This window comes from Octodon degus, unplaced genomic scaffold (assembly GCF_000260255.1).
Source record: "Octodon degus isolate 3935 unplaced genomic scaffold, OctDeg1.0 scaffold00107, whole genome shotgun sequence".
In the NCBI taxonomy this organism is placed as follows: domain Eukaryota; kingdom Metazoa; phylum Chordata; class Mammalia; order Rodentia; family Octodontidae; genus Octodon; species Octodon degus.
In genome coordinates, this window is record NW_004524683.1 from 3,465,354 (window position 1) to 3,471,462 (window position 6,109).

The window sequence follows — 6,109 nt, forward strand, 5'->3', positions numbered from 1 at the left end:
CATGAAACTACTATTACAAATTACCATCTACAGTGCAGTAGCTCAGTTCACAGGTATCAGTATATATAGTTAGTAAGGGTGAGAATCTTTCCAATTTTCTGCTAGATTAAAAAATCTTCTGAAGATTCTCAGGAACATTGCCTTGCCCATCTTCTACATATAACTGTATGGCTTGACTTATTCATGTTTCCTAGCTCTTCATCATTCCTTTTTTAATTATGAGTATTTTCTCTTCCCATGATTAATTAAATTATATCAGTGTGTTCTTATAGAATATCTATCTATCTATCTATCTATCTATCTATCTATCTATCTATCTACCTACGTACCTACCTACCTATTCAATTTGTTCTATGTTTGTCCATCAGGAACCCCACTCAAGCTGGCTCTTAGGTCCCTTTGGTATGTCTCCAGCATCCTTTTAGCCCCTACAGGCAGAAAGTGATATTCTGAGCTCATTTTTACTTCTTTCCGCCTCCAGCCCGGGAATCAACTGTTTCTTCAGAGAGCATTGTGGTCACATTGTGGTCGCAGTATTACATCACTGTGATATAATACCCAAGACCTGCAAATTAAGGGAGGACAGGTTTATTTTGACTCACAGTTTGAGTCAGCTCCAAGGCAGGACCAATGAGAATGTTAACCCTGTGCTGTTGTCTCTTGCCAGTATGTAACTTTCTTTTGATTTTAGCAGGTAAAAAGTTAAAAGTTTCAAGTCTCAGAGACTGGGATTAGACTTTTTAGCACTTCTGAAACTCTTAAAAATTGCATGATTCTTAGAAATGTGTTAAATACAGTTTATATAAAGAGACATGCATGAGTTTTGGGGTCCAGAGTGGACTGCTATACACCTGGATGCCTCCTCTGTGTGCTCAAAGGAAGAGCTTGTAAAGGTGATTAATTCAGGGGGCAATGCAACTGACTTGCTGTAGGAGGTGGATTACTGGAAGTGTGACCTGAGAGGGGTGTCTTCCTCCCTGGCTTCCCACTCTACTTTCCAGCCATCATGATGTGAGTGGTTTTCTCATGTCTGAGCCATTCCACAATATTAAAGGAAGGAATAAGGGAACAGAAATGGTTCTGGTTAATTTTCTCTTGTTTTCAGATTTCTTTTTCTTTTTTTCAGAACCAGGGATTGAACTCAGACTCTTGTGCTTGCCAGGGAAGTGCTTATTCTACTGAGCCATCTCCTTGGCCCTAATTTTCTCTTGTTGCTGAGATAAAATATCTGACACTCCAAGTTAAAGAGAAAAGGCATATTTAGCCCATAGTTTGTGGAGGTTTCAGTCCATAGTAAACTGGCTCCAAGGCAGGGTAGCACATTGCAGAGGGCAGCAGTTCATGGTGGCTGAAGACAGCAAGAGCAACAAGAGAAGGTAAGGTAAGCCTCTTTCTGTCCCTTATATCGTATCCAGTCTACTGGGATTAGGGTGGTGCTAATCCCATCAGTGAACTGATCCAGCAATCACTCACCCCTAATCCCAGCCTGTCTAGCCCCAGCACTGCATTACAAATCAATCACACACTTTAGATTCAGCCATCTCTGAAAAAAACCTATGACTACATGAGGCTTTGGAGGGACGTCTAGACACAAACCATAACAGAAGCCATAGGATCAAAGAAAGACCACAGCTCCACAGGGAAATCCTGTGGCACCACGCTTATTCACTTGGGGCAAAGCTGCGGCCTCTAAAGGGCTTAGCCTTTAAGCCTACCTGTATGGCACTAGCTATTGGGACCCTCAGAGCTTCTGTCTTGGGGCAGCTGCTCTCACTGCTGTGACTTTCTTCTTAAATTTTTGGCTTCTCTAATTTTCTAGGGTTTCCACTGCCCTTTTGGTTTTACTCTCACAGCTTCACATACTAGCTAGTCTGTCAGGGCCTTCCAGCCCCCACCCCTCATTTTTTTCTTTTTTTTAAAAATGTGGGTGGAAGCCTGTATGACTCTACAACTCTTATACTTTCTATGAACATAAAAACCACTTGGATGATGTCAAGATTTTCCACTAGCTTGAATAAGAGCCCAGTGCCCTTGCACAACAGCTGCAGAGGCCTCTGAGTATCTTGGTGTCTGAGTACCATGAAACACATTTCAAACCTTGGCACCTGGTTTTTTACACTATCTGTTATGGTTTGTGTCTAGTTGTCTCCCCAAAGCCTCACACAGTCGGGGGGGGGGACTTCTAGACTTTGTGATTAATTCATGATCCAGTGCTGGGATTATGGCTGTGAGTGTTGCTGGGACGTGGGTGTAGATGCTACACCCAGCCTGGGTCAGACAGCCTGAGTGCAACACAAGAGAGACAGACTTGCTTTCTGTGGCTATTGTTGCTGCTGCTCCTCCTTTTTGCTCTTTTTTTTTTTTTTTTTTTTTTGTACAGGGTCTGACTGCACGGATGTAGTGATCCTCCTGTTTTCAGCCTCCAAGTGCTGGCATTACAGGCGCGTGCCACCATGCCCAGTCTCAGTCACTGCCTCAGTGCTCCTGAGGGCAGGCCTGGCCCTGCGTGTGGTACCAGGGATCGAACCCTGGTCCTTGCACCTGCCTAAGCAGGCACTTTAGTCTGCTGAGCTATCTGGCTGGCCCTTCTCTTTTGCTCTTGCTGTTTTGCCATATTCCACTGCCATGCTCCCCTCTGCCATGTGCCACTCTGCCTTGGAGCCAGCCAAGTATGGACTGAAACTTCCACAGACTGTGAGCTAAATAAACCTTTCTTTCCTTAATTTTGGGTGTTGGATACTTTGTCCCAGCAATGAAAGAAAAGTAACCAACACACTATCCTTTTGAAGCAGGGTTCCCTGAGTTTTTTAAATGCAAAATGTTTTAGTTTTGAACCCTTGAGTCTGTGAAGAGTCCAGTCTTGCTTATTTCTGGGATGCTTTCAGAGCAGCCTTTATATTTTCCTGATATAAAGTGTTTGAAAAAATTTTTTAATGTATTTGTTACAGGGTCTCACTATGCAGCTCGAACTCATAGTGATTCTCCTGTTTTCAGCCTCCCCAGTATTGGGATTACAGGCATGTGTCACCATGCCTGGACTTGGTCACTGGCTTAGTGCATCCTGGGACCCCATCTCTAAACCTTTTGAAACCCCTCACCCCAATCACTTTAAAAAATTTAAATACTTCTTTATATCCTTTTCCTTTCCCCTTATTGCTCCCTCTATCTCTTGTTCTTCTTCCCATTTGCAAGAGAATTAAATGTGTCATGTGTATGTACCAGTTGTCCATGAATATATTCATTATGTACCATAAATATGTACTACTAAAAAATAAATTAAAACATAAAATTCAATTACAAGTTCCCTTAAAAAATAAAAGCTTTTAAGCCACATGTCCAGGTATGTTCACAGCAGTGACCCCACTCTGGTACCAAAATCTGTCTTAGTCACTTTCTTCATTGCTGGGACATAATACCTGACACCCCCAACTAAAAGAGGTTTATTTTGCCAGAAGTAGATAATAAATGAAGAAATAAGAATGTAAAACTAAACCAAACCCACCTAACACACTTCCAATATTTAAAAGAGTCAAGAGAAGCAGTTTCGAGGCTGGGGAGATGGCTCAGTAGAATAAGTGCTTCCCTGGTAAGCACAAGGGTCTGAGTTCAATCCCCGGTTCTGAAAAAAGGCAGTTTCATCCATTAAATAATAAAAAGTGGGGGAAAGGTCTTAGAAGTTAAATATTTAATAGTGCGTTGACCTGTTACTATAGTAGAATATCCAAGAGAATCAACTTGTAAAGAAAGAGGCTTATTTTGGCACACAGATTTAGAAGTTTTGACCCATGACGGTTGACCTCGTTGCACTGGGCCTGTGGAGAGGAGCACATCAGGGCAGGTAAGCGTGGTACAGCAGAACTACTTACTTAATGCTCAGGATGAAAAGAAAAGAAAGAACTGGGCTTCCATAATCCCCTTTGAGGTTGTGCTCCTGAAGACCCAATAGCAGGTAGCATAAATAAAAAATCCAATTAAATCAAAGTAATGCTGAGGAAATGTGTCCAGAAAGGCAAAGCAAATGGACAGAAAATATAGAGGCAAAATTAAACAAGTTAGAGGTCTAAATTCTAGAAGGCAAGAGTTCCAGTTAAAGAGATAAGAAAAACTGGAGGTAAGGTCCACAGTAAAGAGGGGACTGGGTATTGACAGACATGGGGAACTGGGCCTATTATGCAGTAGGGAAAGAGCTTCTAGTTTTGCCTATTTGTAGGGCTCTTGGATAAGAGTCTTGTTGCTGGGACAAATACCCAACACTCAAAATGAAGGAAGTAAAGGCTTATTTAGCTCACAGTTACTGGAGGTTTCAGTCCGTACTCAGCTGGCTCCAAAGCAGAGCAGCACATGGCAGAGAGAGCAACCTTTCATGGTGGTGGCTGAGAACAAAGGGAGTGACAACTCAGGCAGCTAGCTAGCCTCTCTCTCCTCCTTACATTTTAATGCAAATTATATCCACACCCACAATGATTAATCGCAAACTCCAGAAGTTGCCCCATGACTGCATGAGGCTTTGGGGGGAGACCAATACACAAACCATAACAGGTCATAAACCATATGCATATATATTCAATATTATAAAGTTCACCAATATGAGTGGTACCAAATTTATAATAATTATAAATCATATAATATTCATTGTAATTTCTGTATAGCCAGTTGGTTCTCATGGGGTACTTTTGTTACTTTTTGTCAAGTTCATATCTGAAGCTAACTGATGGTTATGATTCTTCTTCTTCTTTTTTTTTGGCAGAACTGGGGATTGAACTCAGACCCTTGCGTTTGCCAGGCAAGTGCTTATTCTACTGAGCCATCTCCCCAGTCCCTGATGGTTATGATTCAATCATGATTTGTCCAATGGAGTGACAACTGAATTTGTACAATTTCTAATAAATTTATTGTTATTAAATCTGATAGAAGATTTACTGGAGAACTATTTTTCAAATTTTAAATTATAGGTTATAAATTTAAACCTCATTTAGCTGCAGGTCTATATGTATTGGAATTCAGCTGTTTGTCAGTGATGCGAATGGCTTTTTTGCCACACTAGGTGATAGTGTTCAAGAGTTTAAAAACTATTTCCTCAAAATTGCATGAATTTTGATTTAACAGCTGCAGATATGATATTCATAGCCTGAAATATTAATATTTTCCCTATTTCTTCTTACTATCTAGACAGGTCAGCAAACTCTGTAATGGACCATCTCATAGCAATGTTAGGTTTTGAAAGCCTCATATGGTCTGTTGTGGATTTGATACAGAGAACCTCCAAATGACACATGGATAAAAACTGATCTCCCAACCTACAAGGTACCTGGGACAAGTTCATGTTCTCTAAAAGCAAAGAATGAATTTTAGGAACAAATGGAGGTTATGAGCAAAATATATTTATTGAGAAAGAAAACTCCTGTCCAAGAGAGGGACAGAAGGGGGGCCTGAGCAGTTGGTCCCTGGGAAGCTGTCTCTTCCAGGGACTTTTATAGAGGAAAACCATGCGGTGAGGCAGGTCTAAGGTGGTGGAGAAGACATGGGAACTCACTTAAGTGGGCATGAGGTGGGACAAAGCTATGGTCAACCAATGAGATTATAAGCACTGTTGCTCAGGTAAAATTGATTAAATCTAGTGCCAAATGGGGAAGTGAGTCAGGTAGCAAGGGGGCATGAATACAGGACAGGGTCTCTTCCTGTTGGTGGTTGGGCTAGTGACTCATTTGGGCTCTTTCAAAGTGATTGATATGTATTTAAAATATCAATCCTGGGGAGACTACCCGCTCAGGCCCCCCTCCTGCCCCTCTCTTGGACAGGAGCTATCTTTCCCTCAATAAATATATTCTGCTCATTATCTATCTATCTATCTATCTATCTATCTATCTATCTATCTATCTATCATCTATCTATCTATCATCTATCTATCTATCTATCTATCTATCATCTATCTATCTATCTATCTATCTAATCTCCCTGATGCCCATCCCTAGGGAAGTATGTGGCTTTGTTTCCTTTTTTGTCTTGGTCTAGAGGTGTGGCCCGTACAGGAGTGTCTGTCTCTTCCAAGTTGCAAAGCCCCCTTGTCTTCCATCTTGTCTCCTTGAGGGGCTCGCTCTGTCTCACTGCC